We start from the raw sequence: 15579 nt of genomic DNA, 5'->3' as shown, positions 1-15579 counted from the left end.
ATGTGCATCCTCCTACCGTTGCTAGACAACGGCTCGGCAAAAACGTCACCACGGTAACGAAGACACAGGCAACAAATGGTGGAAGATTCGTTTTCAACGCGGTCCGTGTCATATCAAAGGACAGTCTGTGGATCTGTCTGTTTATCCCCTATCGTTGCTAGGCAACGGCCCGGTAAACACGTTCCTGAGGAACAGAGGAATTGTTGGACGGTTCGTTTTCTATGAGGTCAATGTCGTATCAAAGGTAAATATATCCCTTTAACAGGCTGTGGAGGTCCAGAGGTTTGTGAGACGCCGAGGCTCCCATATTTTCTAGACATATGACTAAAAAATAACAGGGTCCACTCAGCCTCGTGATAATAATTGAGGAGATATTTCAAGGAAATAGCGGCTGCGGTCTAGAAAACTGAAATTAACGTCCGTGGGGATTCGTTGCGTTAACCACGCGACACCTTCTGTCCGCTGAAATTTGGCACTGACTTCGCCGACAAGCGGCGGTCGCTCGGTCGGTATAGTTCGCTCGCGGACTAAAACCACGGAGTTTATTGTTTTTGTTTTTATGGCTCAAAAATGACGGTAGGGTTTTCAGCCTTACGCACCGGCCGTCCTTTACACTCCGGGAAGATTCCTGGTACTCAATTCTGTTAGAGGCTGAGTCGACTCGAGGGCCATAGTGCGGCTGGAAGAATTAGGTAAATTGAAATCGAACCCGCGACCTTCCGGCTTGTAGCATAGTGTCCTAACAAACTACGCTGCCGCGTCTCCCAGTCACTGAACATTGTGAACAGATTTACAAATCGAATAGTGCGTGTAACTTTACACCTCAGACTTTGTTCTGAACGATAATATGAAGAAGTCCCCATATGTTATATTGTGAAAGCCTTAATTACATTCACATTGACGATCTTGCATTAAACTCCATCGTCCATGATTTTTTGTCTTAAGAGAGCGTCTGACCTCAACGGGAATCGAACACGCGTAGAAAAGTTCCTGTCATTCACATAAAGTGGGCATTAATGTTCTTTCTCCATGGATGCCTGCAGCGCGACACTTGTGGCGTCTTAGCGGACCAATGATTTAAACGGAGCTGTTTCCACATAGCCACAAGAGCGATGAATGTCTCGCTACGGCGCACGGCAGAGGCTCGTGGAAAAGGTGCCTTACTGCCAGCCTTTCCATCGCACTCAATACGATATATCAAAGTCGCACAATGCCTCTCGGAAATCGATATGGCGACGTAGTGTTTGGAATTCATTTTGGAGAGTGAATGTTTACGTCCTCAGGTAAAGGGTTGGGAGACATCTACTCTACTGGCTCGTTAACCGCGTTCACATCTCCCCTGAGGTAGGAAATAGATCCAGTTTCCGAAATGCTGTGTTCTTTAGATTACAGGGCGATGGACAAAGTCTAAAATCCCAGTAATTAAGACTAATGTTCTTATAGAATAAGTAAACTTTTCAGTTTACTTTGTATTTACTGTATTTCAAATATAATTTTCCTATTAAACTCTTAAAATAAGGAAAGTTAAGAGACTAAAACAAATTTGTAACTACAGGGAGCGGAACTGAATAACTGACGTTAAAAAACGGTGGAATTGGACAGCTTTAGTGAGTCGAAGAAATTCACATATATTGTGTAAGACATAAGCAAGCATGTGGGTAAATCTGATAAATGCGATAGAGCTAAAGCTATTCCTGTAACAGACAGTGGAGGTCCACAGGGTTGTGAGACATCGAGGATCATATATTTTCTACACAATCGGCTCACAGATGGCCCTTTACCCCCAGGAAGATTCCTCATTTATGTTAGAGGAGGAGTCGACCCCAGGGCCATACTGCGGCTGGAAGGATTAGGCCAATTAAAAAATTCAGTAAGCTCATCGGGAATCGAACCCACGACCTTCCGACTTGTAGTATAGTGCTTCAACCAACTAAGTTGCCACGTGCCCCCGATAAATGTGATGTTACACAGAAAACATTTTCCATTTGATGAATTACATTTTTATATTCATACCACCCGTGCTTTGAATGTGGCGGATGAAGCCATATTTGAATTTCTTAGATCCACAGAAAGGCTACCAATTTCTCCCGATTTAAATCAGACCTCTCATGTTTAGAAACAACTTTTTTTTTCATTGGCGCTACAGCCCTCATTTGGGCCTAGGCCTACCTCCATGAAACTCTCCGTTTCACTTCGGTTTACTAGATCTTACACATGCGGTAGGACTCCTTGGTCGAGTGATCAGCTCGTCGCAAGGCCTCTACCTGTAGACAAACACAGAAAAACGCACACAAATATCCATGCCCTGAGTGGGATTCGAACCCACGATCCCGGCTTCCGAGCGAGCGAAGACGGTGCATGCCTTAGACCGCTCGGCTACCGTGACCGGCTTAGAAACAACTTAGTGTACAAAAACCACAAAGAACCGTTTCATCCCTGGAGTTACTGCAACAAATGACCGAATATATACGACTTCCTGTTTCACAATATAACATCCAATCAAATATCAACCTATGAAAAAAAATGGGTAAATGTAAAAACAAAGGTAAAATTGTCCCTGTGTTTAACTAATTAAGCACTATGCCATCAAGGTGTATGGGGGAGTGGATGTATAGATCCACATTTTCTTGACCTCGGCACTAGTTGGATGTGAGTGGTCAGCTTCACGCTACGGCCGCTTTACCCACGAGGAAAGAGCCCCCGGTACTCCTTAGATAGGGGGTTTGGTGGGCCACAGAGCCGGTCTGGACGACGTGGAGAAGAGAAAATTCTTGACTCTACCGGGACTCGAACACCGATACGTAACGTATGGACCAATTGGAATGAAGAACTTGTGCTGGGGAGTTTAAATATTGTAACATGTGGGAAGATACTGGTTCCTTAACTGTTAGGAGTTGTTTAGCTCCGACCCACCAGAAGATGGAGGAACAGTATGTGGGTGGTTCCTTTGAACATGACAATGAACCATCTGGTTTCATAAAGACCAGGACTGACGGAATATAACATGTTCAAGAACGACTGGACTCCCTGAAGTCATGAGTTCAAAAGGTGTTGTAAATACAGAAGCGTTATTAAAGTCTAATGACAACTTATTTCTTTCAGAGTCTTAAAATTATTTGTTGGAACTTTTATTTCGAATGCACTTTACGGCGTCTTCACAAAACACGTAGCAAAAACCTAAGACGTACTTGGTCTACCAAGCAGCCATTCACACGGACAGTTCTATCTTTTGATATCATACTGTCACGTGTCCGGGGTTCCGTGTCTAATCATAACGGGTTCTGAGTTGGATGATTGGATTTATTAACACCTTATTTTACAGTCTCTCTTAACCTCGACACAATACAAAGAAGGAGATTTCTGAAACTATTACCGATAATGNGCTTTTACCGGTTCTCACGGTCTCTTCGCTTGCAGATTTCTTATATTTTTTCTTCTATCCTGAAGATGGAGGCGATACGTCTGCTTTTACCGGTTCTCACGGTCTCTTCGCTTGCAGATTTCTTATATTTTTTCTTCTACCCTGAAGATGGAGGCGATACGTTCCTCCGAAACGTCGGTTAACACCACATATACACGGTGCCAAATCCCAGAAGACTGATTTCTTCATTATTACCGATAAGTTCTGCGAAGAACTAATCTCCTACATTCCTTTGAGAGGACATGGATCGCATAGAAAACGACGGGTACAATTGTTCTATTGATACGTGTGAATTCGCTGCCGCGGGAACGTGATTGCCGATCCGGCGATTAGGAACCCATCTATCTACCACAAAGCGTTGTAACATACATTCATTTACAGCCTGTATATTTTTATGTTATTGTAATGGCTGTCTCCTCCGATTCCTCTACCCCGGGTTTCAGAAATTAGAGGGGGATACACAGACACACAAACAGCAATGTGACGTCACAAGCCTACCTTTATGTTTTCAGAACCAGTAAAGTATGCTAAGAATTAGAGACCACATGTAGCACGGACCCGGAATAGCTCAGCCAGTCTAGGGTAGGGCTGGACGGCCGGAGTTCTATTACCGGCAGGGACAAAATATTCTTCCCTTTTCTAAGGCGTCCAGACGAGCTTTGGTGTCCACTCAACCTCCTACAGGAATACCGGGGTCTCTTTTCAAGGGGGTAAAACGGCCAGGGCGTAAAACTGACCACTCACCTCCATCTAGTACCGATGTTAAGAACGGTTACGCTATATCTCAACTCCCCCTATATGTCTTAATGTTGTGCTCAAATACTTAAGCACAAGGACAAATTTACCTTCCGCAGCATTGAACCAGCTAAATTCGCTGAGAGTTGCAGTTGAGAGAACCTGGTAGTTGAGCCCGGGAACAGTTCGGGAATCCACAGGAAGGGAAACGTCCGACGTTAGAAGCAGCTACCAAGTAATGGCTAGTGAAGCCTGAGAAGACTTCCTGTGTGCTGTAGTATCTTTGCAGTGCGTAACTCAGTGAGACTGTCGTAGTTATTTGCAGTTACGTCCTGTAAGTGTCCAATAAATCCACTTACCAATCCAAACCCCGTCTCTAGTCACACTTACTACGTGATATATTTATGTGATGTAGAACCACAGCGGTTAATCGCTGGCTTCTCACTGTGGTGACTCAGATTATGTGGGATTTGTGGTGGACAACGCAACATTTCGAGTACTTCGGTTTCCTACGCCAATTCGCATCCCACAAAATGTTACATTTCTCTCACATATCATTTGGGACTGCTACAGTCTTAGGACTCGGTCCATCCTAAAGTATAACCACAGAGCTCCGTCATCCTTCTGTTATAGTTTCTTACTTCATAATCAGTTTTCATCAGAATCATGTCACGCTGTTGGCTGCTCATTTAGGTTTGTTCAGAAGCCAATATGTGGGGGTTGCGTGTTGCTTGGGCCTCGGGGTGGAAACCGTCAGCCCGCTGTGAGCTCTCTCCTCAGAGTTCAAACACCTGTTACAAGCCATCTCGGCCACTGACTGCCCACTCAAGAACGCGAACCAGTGGCGACCGGATACATGCAACAAGTATATTACCTTACATTAGGGGTCTCACACAGGTGGCGAATCTGTCTCGCCTCAGTAGTCAGACGCATATGTTCATACCATGTCAGTGGTTACGCACCGAGTCGGGGTCTTCAGCAACTGCTGCTCTAAACAACAAACACCGACCACATGTGAATGTTGAGTGTGGCATAACAGTAAGATAAAGCTAACCCCGAGCTGTGGATGCCCACAGGGCTGTGAGACGTCAAGGATCCCACATTTTCTAGACAATCGGCTCACAGATGGTGGTGAGGTTGTCAGCCTTACGAGCCGGCCTCCCTTTACCCCCACGAAGATTCCCGGTACTCATTTCTGTTAGAGGCTGAGTCGACCCCATGGCCATAGGGCGGCTGGAAGGATTAGGTCAATTGAAAAATCCAATTACCTCATCGGGAATCGAACTTGCGACCTTCCGGCTTGTAGCATAGTATCTCAAGTGGCATGAGGGTGGCTGTCTCTTGGTTCGAAGCAGGGCCAAGGAAGCACATCCTATGCAAGTGATCACCAGCTATAAATTTACCGCTCTGTGTTCAATGAAATCATTCAGATTTTCAGAAATGTGTGTCAGGTGTTATTTTTAGCCTACTTCCCTTACGTTCAAAAAATAAAAGCGGGCATATGAGATCACTACGCTGTCTGTGTGTCTGTGAATCCTCTCTTATTAACTTTAGAATGGATGAAACAAACTTTATGAAACTCGATATGTCTGTCATGGCACCTGCGCCCATCTCCACGCCTTGCTCCTATCAGTCTGTGTGTCTGTATGTGTATCTCTCCTATCGTTGCTAGGCAACGGCATGGTATAAAGTACCTTTCCTACCGTTACTAGGCAACGGCAAGGTGAAAACGTTATCTCGGCAATTAATACACACGAAACAATAGAAGAATTGTTTGAAGCGTCATTTTTATGAGGTCCGCGTCGCATCAAAGTAAAGTTATTTCTTCCCACAACTTGTTTACAAGTGTGTTCTGTTAAGGTGAACGTAAAGTTATTCAAGTGCTTAATTAAGTAAGCATCAAGTCATGAAGACGTGCGGAAATGGAGGGATAGAGCCATCATTCTGGCTTCGATACTAGATGAAGGTGAGTGGTCAGCTTCATAAATGGGTTTTGTTATAAAAATTAGCGTTTCCCGAATCCAAAAACGAAATTACCATCTTATCATCGGAGAAGGGTGGAGAGGGACGCGTAAAATTATGTAACATATTACACAGAGCTAAGAAACCATATTTTGGTGGGTTCTGGCATGCGTTCACTACAGCGTTATCAGATTGTGCAAAATTCGATTTTACTTTCTCTCTCCATATTAATATTTCCAGTTTTGGGCCAAACACTTCTCACGTGGTAAAGGTCCTTTTATGCCGGTCATGGACATCTGATAAGTGCTCAAATAAAAGCTGTTTCCAGTTTAATCCAGGTTGTACTATAAAACGTGACGAAAAACTGGTGGCTTATCTCTTCGCTAGGGTTTGCTTGATGGAGGGCAGTACAAACAGACTGGATCATCTACGTCACTGCTTGGAGGGATGTCAACTTCTACTGTCTTTTCTGAAAACATCGTCGTGCAAGATAATGCGGGATAACAATCATATATTCTGGGAAAAAAAAGAGTGAATTGTGAATAGGGAAAGGTAAAAAAAAAAGGTAAATGTGTTCCTGTGCTTAGCTAATTAAGCACTATGTCATTAAGGCGTATGGGGGAGTGGATGTATAAATCCATGTTTTCTTGACCTCGGCACTAGTTGGAGGTGAGTGTTAAGCTTCTCGCCCTTGCCGCTTTACCCCCGGATGAAAGAGGCTGGGTGGGGCCGTAGAGCCGGTCTGGACGATGAGAAGAAGAGGAACTTCTTGATCCTACCGGGACTCGAATTCCGACCCCTCGGTCGTTCAGCCCGTAGCCAGTCACTATACCGACTGAGCTATCCCAGCTCCAGGGTATGAAACAAAAATAATTTAGCCAACAAACTATAACTGGTATGGCCACAGTGAGGGTGTATATTTTTGTATTGCAATGCTTTGACTGTCCGGAATGAATTGTCCGCTCCGTGGGCTGGATCACAACATCCCCATGTCAGTACTTCGCGAATTAGTCCATTTTCAAGTATCTAAAAGTGTTTATGCACCTCAGCCACAAGTTTTCGGCCCTTCTCTACCACCCCTATCTACCTGTCTGCCTAGAAGCATAATGGGGCGGGAACTTCCTTGTACAGGCAACAATTGTTCTGTCGGTTAAGATACTGTTTCATTGAATCCGAAAAATTCATCGCCTTATTCACAAAACCATACTATTGGAGAACGTTGTGAACCAATTCAAACAAGCTGAAACAGGAGAAGGATAAACTAGCCTTATGCAATGAGGCCAAGGAACTTTGAGACCCTGAATTGACTTAGCCATACCAACACACGCAGACTTAAGTTAATGGTGGGAAGTTGCTATCAAATTGTTCCTCATTCCAGCCAATACGTTTCATTGCAATTCTGATCTGTGCAGCAACTGTCTTGGTACACAGTAGCTGTTGCCTCTTGATGGCCGAATACCAGCAATAAGATCTACCTTTTCTTCTGAGTAGTGAAATACACGTTCAGTCAGCAAAGAGAACATTTGACAGTTGTCATATCTAACAACGGTTTACACAGATAAACCTTCCACTCATCCAGTCTTACACATCACAGCTCATCAGGGATTATTTCAACAAACACGCAAGCTGTAAACTTGGAAAGCTCTGAAAATACAATTGTTATGTTTTTGTACATTACTCATCGTCCTGCTATTTGTTTAAAACACAAAGTTTGGCAGACTGGATTGTGTCGCCCACTACACCTCGGCCCTGGATGGAGGTATTTTTCAAATTCAGGCACCGGCTGCTTTATCCCCAAGAGAAGAACCGCGGGTACGCAACGGACACGAGGGCTGGGTGAGTCCATAGCCGGTTTTGACGCTGTGGAGAAGAGAAACTCTCTCGCCTTTATCTGGATTCGCCAATTCCTTATTAGTCCACATTGTAGATAAAGGTAAAGTTTTCCTTGTGCTTAATTAATTAAGGCGTTCAGGGGAGTGGAAGCGCCATAATTTTTGAGCTCGGTCGCTTTACTCTAGGAGATAAGAGGCTGGTACCCATTAGATAGGACGCTGGACAGGCCCCAGAACCGGTGTGCACGCTATGGAAAAGAGAAAAATCTTGTCCTGCTGGGACACGAACCCTAGCTGTCTAGGCCGTAGCTATACTGACTGAGCTATCCCGGCTCCAGTCCACAATATAAGCCATAATATAAACTTAACTATCGTGGCTCTGACAAATAAAACGACAGAATTACTAAAATAATTTCATTATTATTATGACCTCAAATGTTGTTCTCCTTGAAAATGTCGAAAGTAAAGTCAGGTAGGCGCAGGTAAAGAAAGTCGGGTTGATTGCAGTCGTCCCGCTCGGAGACACGGCTGACACGACATCGGCGCCTACCGTCTTACCAGAGGAGCCCCACACTTCCGGACTGCAACAGGATTCCAAACATCTGTGTCATTACCGAATATATAAAATGGGTAGTCGGTCCAGGTAACTTAATAGAAATTACTCTGCTAACAATTACCGAAATGGGAAATGGTAACCCTCCGATAATAAAGCGCGACGCCGGGTCTGATGTTTGCAAGATTTCGGAAAATGATCATAATGCTACGACCGAACTGTAAAAGCATTGTTAATCCTTTCAATATGGGAGCCGGGATAGATCAGTCGGCATAGTGACGGGCTACGGGCTGGAGGACGGAGGAGTCGGAGTTCGAGTCCCGGTGAGGAAAGAATTTTCTCTTCTCCATGTAGTCCAGACCGGCGGGTCTTTCCTCGGGATTAAAGCGGCCGGGGCGTGAAGCTGACCACTAACCTGCAACTAGTGCCGAGGTCAAGTAAATGTGGATCTATACATCCACTCCCCATACGCTTTTCATGGAATATTCCTTAATTAGTTAAGAACAGGGACAACTTTACATTTAAAAAGTAAGTAAGTAAAGCTATCCCTGTACCAGGCCGTGAAGGCCCATAGGGTTGAGACATTGAGGGTCCCACATTATCTAGACAATCGGCTCAAAGATGGCGTTAAGGTAAATAATTATTTAATTAATTCCTGGTACTCATTTCTGTTAGAGGCTGAGTAAACCCCAGGGCCTAGTGCGGCTGGAAGGATTAGATCAACTGAAAAAAATCCAATGACCTCGTCGGGACTTGAACCCGCGACCTTCCGGCTTGTAGCATAGCACCTCAACCAACTACGCTACCGCGTGCCCCTACCTTTTATAACAAAAATCAACCTTACCGTTGGAGTTCTTTAAAAAAGTCAACCTTAACGTTGGAGAATTTTTACAAAAAATCAACCACAACAATAGAGTTTTTATAAAAAAATTAAACTTTAACAATGGAGATTATACAAAAAATTCAACTTTAACGATGGAGTTTGTACAAAGAATTCAACATGAAAGGTGAAGTTATTTTTACAAAACATTCAGCACTAACGACTAAGTTTCGAAATCAGATTCCCGTGGTACAAAGTTAATGCATTAGCCGTAAGGGTCAGCAAGAGGTGTGAAGACAAATTTGAAATTGTGACGACGGAAACACAGCAGTTGTTCGTAAAATATGACTGTACAACAGGAATATCATCAAACAGGCACAAATATGTTACTGAATATGACAATCAGAGAGCCGTGTGCGCTTGTACACGGATGTTAGAACTTTGTACCAACTGCGTCTGGGCGTCGTGGGGTGTACGGCAAAAGAAGCTGAGCTGACACCAGCTCTCCCAATCCCCTCGGTTCTATTTTGCATCCAATATCATCAACCAGCGATGTCATTAAGTGGCCTCAACAACATACGTAAGGATTAAGGTCTTGGGGAATGTGACGCCGTTGAGTGTGATAAATGGGTGTCGACGTTTCGGAGGAGCCTGCTCTCTCGACCTTCACTTTTATACTATGAAGATGGCATACATAGATTCTTCCGAAACGTTGGTTTACATTTATCAAACGACATGATATCACATTCCCCAAGACCGTTATTTATTTTTTTTTTCCTTGGCACTACAGCCCCATTGGGCCTAGGCCTACCTCCATGAACTCCGTTCACTTCGGTTTTTCTATATCTTACACATTCGGTAGGACTCCTTGGGCGAGTGATCAGCTCGTCGCAAGGCCTCTACCTGTACACAAACACAGAAAAACGCACACAAACATCCACGCCCTCAGTAGGATTCGAACCCACGATCCCGGTTTCCAAGCTAGCGAAGACAAGTGCATGCCCAAGACCGTTATACTGACACCTAAACACAATACATTCATTCGTTCATGGAGCTGAGCCTTTCTTGAGGAGCCGCTAATTGTGCAGCTAATAAAGAACTTCCCAGCATTTTATGGAACCCGAAGGTTCATTACCGTGTTCACAAGAGCCCTCCACTGGTCCCTATCCCAAACGGCATCGATGCAGCCCATAACATCATATCCTGTCTCTCGAAACTCCATTTTAATATTGTTCACCCACATAAGTCTTGGTCTTCCTAGTGGTAACTTTCCTTCTGGCTTTACCACGAATATCCTATATGTGTTACTCTTCTCCCCCATTTGTGCCACATGCCCTGCCCATCTCAACCTCCTTGACTTGATCGTTCTAATTATACTCGACACAATACACAATAGATATAAAGTCATTTTAGATCTTAATCAATCAATCGATCTCTAAGAGTACAATCTTCTAAAATGTGACCCCGTGTAACCTCGTAGTTTATTAATGTTTTTGAGGAATATGCTGCTTCCATCTTCAGGGTCGAAGGGGAAGCCGAGAAAGTATTAAGTTAGAAGTTAGAAATTAAAATCTCACATTAAGGTTATAATTTATTCCGATTTTTAAGAAGGGATATAGAACCCGCAGTAACGAGACTGACTTCATTCGGTGGAGTAAGCGCATGTGAACAAACTAGAGGCAACGGGACTATTCCGCAATGTACACTTCTGCAGTGGAAAGACGCATCGTGTGTAACGCGCGAAGATTTCTCGGGCCCGGAAGCCAATAAGACGCGAACACGTTATCGCCTGTCGCCGATGTTTTGTTTACATGAACTCCACAGACAAGTCGAATACAGTATAGAAAGGAACTGATCGTACGTTGCTTTGAAAGATACTTGTAGACGTGAAACAGTACACTAAACATGTCTAGACAGTCTTGTTGCACTAAATTCCTTCCGGGACGAGAAATACAAACCTTCGAGACAATCTTTGTCTCTTTCTGTGCCAAAAAAAGTTGGAGGAACTTAAACATATAATGACCAAAATTAAACGTACGTATATTTTATATGTTATCATCCCGTTGCATTGAGGAATCGTCCTTTATTATCAAAGTATCCGTTAAGTACACAGGTAGCCCTCACTAGTGATACATGCGACACACAAAAACTACCACAGCTGCCACAGAGTGCAATGATGGCATTCTGACCATGATATAGTGCTAAGATTGACTTGCATGGAAGCACAGCGAACAAGTATACAGTGCAGTGGTCTCCCCAAAAGTAATGGAAATTACCTGATGTTGGTCCATGTGGCCGAAATATGTCGAAAATTAGAACAAATATATGACTAAAGACATTTTAGAAAATTGAATACTCACTTTAAATGTATAGAATGTGCTTTTAATGTCCTATGGACATGTAATGATTTTAACAACATCAAAAAGTGTAAAAATACATTTTAGTGTGAAACATATTCCTAATGTCTTTTAAACTGTGCCATTATTGATGGGTACTTTGATAATAAAGAATACATATATTTTATTGTCATTCGTCAACTTGACGTAACAGGATAGGCAAATTCAATGAGAAAATGTAGATTTACTNTGCCAAATCCCAGAAGACTGCTTTCTTCATAGTCACCGCCGTGAAAGCCTCAAATCTTACATAGCTCAGAGGAGCTTTGACCTACGACCGGATTTAAGGGACAGCGACCGGGGCCTCAAAAAAGCAGGAGGACAATCCACATATTTTATGGAATTTCTTTCTCTAAAATCACGAAAAGGTACTTTGTATTTTTAGTTACTGTAAGAAATAAGCACAACAGCAGAAAGATCTGCCATAACCTAAATTTGTCACTGATAAGGGCTTCCATTTTTTGACTGTCACGCGGCCCTCCACAAATGCAAGTCCCGCTATGTTTTGACCTTACAGACCTGGTTCATGTATGTCATACACAACCTGTAATTTCGAGACCAGCAAACAGCTTGGAATAAAGTGTTCTTATACGCTGAGTCGTCTAGACAGCGCAGTCGTGAATCGACCTCACGACTCATGGATCGGCCGGAAGCAACGTCACGAGCGTGAGGATCACATCCGCCAGAGCCCGAACTCGCAATCCCATACATGCGTACAAGCCTCAGGCTTGCTCGGATGCCCTGACTAAGACACCAGCTGCTGTTTGTAGCAGTTACAGAATATACGTATACTCAGTCGGCAAAGCAGACTCAATCATTGCCGAAAATAAATATCCACTGTAGATCAAGTGACCGCCTCTGTAGTCTAGTGGTCAGAGTTCTTAGATACAGATCCAGAGGTCCCGGGTTCGATTCCCGGCGCTACCAGATTTCCTGAGAAATAATGGATCTGGAACGGGGTCCACTCAGACTCGGGAGGATAACTGAGGAGCTATTTCAAAGAAATAGCGGCTCCGGTCTAGAAACGCGAGATTAAATGCCGTGGAGAACCGTTGTGCTGACCACGTGACACCCTCTATCCGTAAAAGTTGGCACTAACTTCGACGACAAGCGGCGGTCTCTCGGTCGGTATAGTTCGCTTTCGGACTACAGGCCACGGAGATTGTGTTTTTGTTTGCAGATCAAGTGCAGGGTGCAGTGGAATCGTGACGTAATAATGTATATAAGAGAGGATAGGGTTCGGCTGGTTTCTAATGGCGCAGTCTGACAACTAAGTCATTTGCGTTTTTAACCTCAGCTGATTGTAGTATTTGTAAATAATTTTCTATTCCGATAACACTTGGGTGGTTTGCATTATCCAGTTGTCCACCGTGCATCAGCTGGGTTGGGTAATTTCAAGTCGTTCCCACTCTTCTCAGCTAGAGGTCTCTGCCGCATCTAGAAGTGAAGTTAAGAGCTTTGTGGGCAACCAAAAATTGCTTATTTATTTTCTTGCGGTTAGATACAGTGACGGTGGAAACGCGGAGGAAAATTGGTCTCACAATATAATCGTATAATATTCACGTTAAAGCATTCTTGGCTCAATTCGTGCCGGTTACAGAGTATAAGATAATCATTGTCTTCTGGGATATGACGTCGTTTAATCTGGAGATACTGCCCGTGTGTTGAGGACCGGTCATTCTTTGGAGAACGCGCAGTGAACCTGGTAGGGTCCGCTAACAGACACCGGGATTCTAGGGCCTCAGTTTCACTGCATTCGCCTGCCGTCCTCTAGCTCGGAAACGGTTCGCAAATAGGCCACATGCACATACATACATTTCTGCCTGAATGACCGATACTATGACCTTCCAGAATAGTGACCTTTCTTCCTGGGTCATCCTGCATAGTAGGCATGTCCAACGTGTCGATCGCGGGACGATTTTTGGTCGATCTCATAGGTCTATAAGGAAATTATATGTGAAAAGCATGTAACTCCACTTGTAATACGATTATATTCAGATTTATAATGGAAAATACGTATTAGTCATTCCTATTTTTCTGTTATTATCGAACAAGGTAAGTCTGTACTTTCAATGTACAAGGGTTGGGTAAAAAGAAGTGGTAACACTCTTGTAAGATGAAAGATGTGCGTCAGGTGGCACTAGCGCCGTCTGTAGCTGATAGCAGAAGTTCAGTTGAAGTAGAGCAGCGAGTGACTCTGGTTGTGTTTCATTGAGTTGCATTGTGCATCGTCATGAAGTGCAGGAGCTCAGTTCAAGCATCCTAACAACATGTTTACGAAACAAGAACAACGCTCCTGGATAAAAATTGAAGTTGCACGAGGTCATAGTGCACGAAACTGTTATCAGGGACTGCGGGAAGCATGTGATACTGCTTTGCCATATCGCACAGTGTCACGATGGGTGAAATTGTTCCGTGAAGGGAGGGATGCTATTCAGGACAGCCATCTTTCAGAACGACCCCATGTTGACAACCACACAATTCAGCTACTTGCTTCTTTGCTGGATGTCGGTCGTCGATGGGCTGCGCGGGAGTTAGCTGCTGAGGTAGGCGTATGTCACAAAACCGTGCTCCACATTCTGAACGATATTCTTGGATACTGCAAAATTGCAGCGCGTTGGGTACCCCATACAATGTCCGAGGTGCAACAATGGCAACGTTATGCAATTGCACAGGACTTGTTGGACCGGTACCAGAGGGAAGGTGACGACTTCCTTGGAAGGATCGTCATTCTGGACGAAACTTCAGCTCGCTCATATGAAACGCACTTTAAGCGACAATCAAATGAATGGAAGCATCCTGGCTCTCCTCGTCCAAAGAAAGTGCGCCCTACACAGAGTAATGTGAAGACGATGTTCACTGTGGCATATGACACTGATGGCGTGATACTGCACCACACTGTACCTTAACGACAGACAGTAAACGCTGCCTACTACTGCAATTTCCTGCGTAATCATCTTCGTCCAGCCCTCGGGAGAAAGCGACGACATTCGTTGGCAAAGAACCCCATCATCCTTCAAGACAATGCAAGGGCTCATACTGCTGACGCTGTCAAGGATCTCATTCGCCACTGGCGATGGGAGATACTGCAACATCCGCCATACTCACCCGACATGAGTCCGTGCAATTATGATCTCTTTGCCAAAATGAAAGAACCACTGCAAGGGACACGTTACAACACAAGAGAGGAGATCATTCGTGCTGCAGGGCGGTCACTGCTGGACATCAACAGAAGTGGACGCGCTGATGGTGTACGACACCTTCCACAAATTTGGCAGAAGGTGGTACACATGGGGGACGATTATATTGAAGGAATGTAAGTGTGTTTAGCTCAGGTAATAAAGTCATTTCAGAACTATAGAGGCGTTGCCATTACTTTTTATCCGACCTATGTATATTGCTTTTACAACAAACATCATGTGTCGTGTTATTTTTACAAAAATTTTTGCTTAAAGCGAGGTACAACGATAGGAGGGGGTGGTAGATCACTGGCAGTTTTGACACTAGAAAGTCGATCACAACCTCTTTGAAGTTGTAGATGCCTGCTGTATAGATATAAGAAAAGGTAAAGCTACTCCTGTTAATGGGTCGTGAAGGCCCATAGGGTTGTGAGACATCGAAGCTCCCACATGTTTTTAAACACTCGGCTCACAGATGGCGGTGACGTCAGCCTTACGCGCCGGCCGCTCTTTACCCCTCAGAAAGATTCCTGGTGCTCAATTCTGTTAGAGGCTGAGTCGACCCCAGGACCATAGTGCGGCTGGAATGATTGGGCCAATTGAGAAATCCAATTACCTTATCTGGAATCGAACCCGAAACCTTCCGGCTTGTAGCGTAATGTCTCAACTAACTATGCTACC

The 15579-nt window shown here is 44.2% G+C and overlaps 1 protein-coding gene across 3 annotated transcripts in view; it reads right to left on the bottom strand.

The window, feature by feature from the left end:
* LOC117282029 (elongation factor-like GTPase 1) overlaps positions 1–15579 on the bottom strand; it is a 442127-nt gene that overhangs the window by 74129 nt on the left and 352419 nt on the right. The window lies entirely within an intron of this gene.

Source organism: Cryptotermes secundus, unplaced genomic scaffold (genome assembly GCF_002891405.2).
Source record: "Cryptotermes secundus unplaced genomic scaffold, Csec_1.0 scaffold321, whole genome shotgun sequence".
Taxonomy (NCBI): domain Eukaryota; kingdom Metazoa; phylum Arthropoda; class Insecta; order Blattodea; family Kalotermitidae; genus Cryptotermes; species Cryptotermes secundus.
Note: the sequence above shows the minus strand (reverse complement) of the source record. Positions and strands in the feature narration are given on the sequence as shown.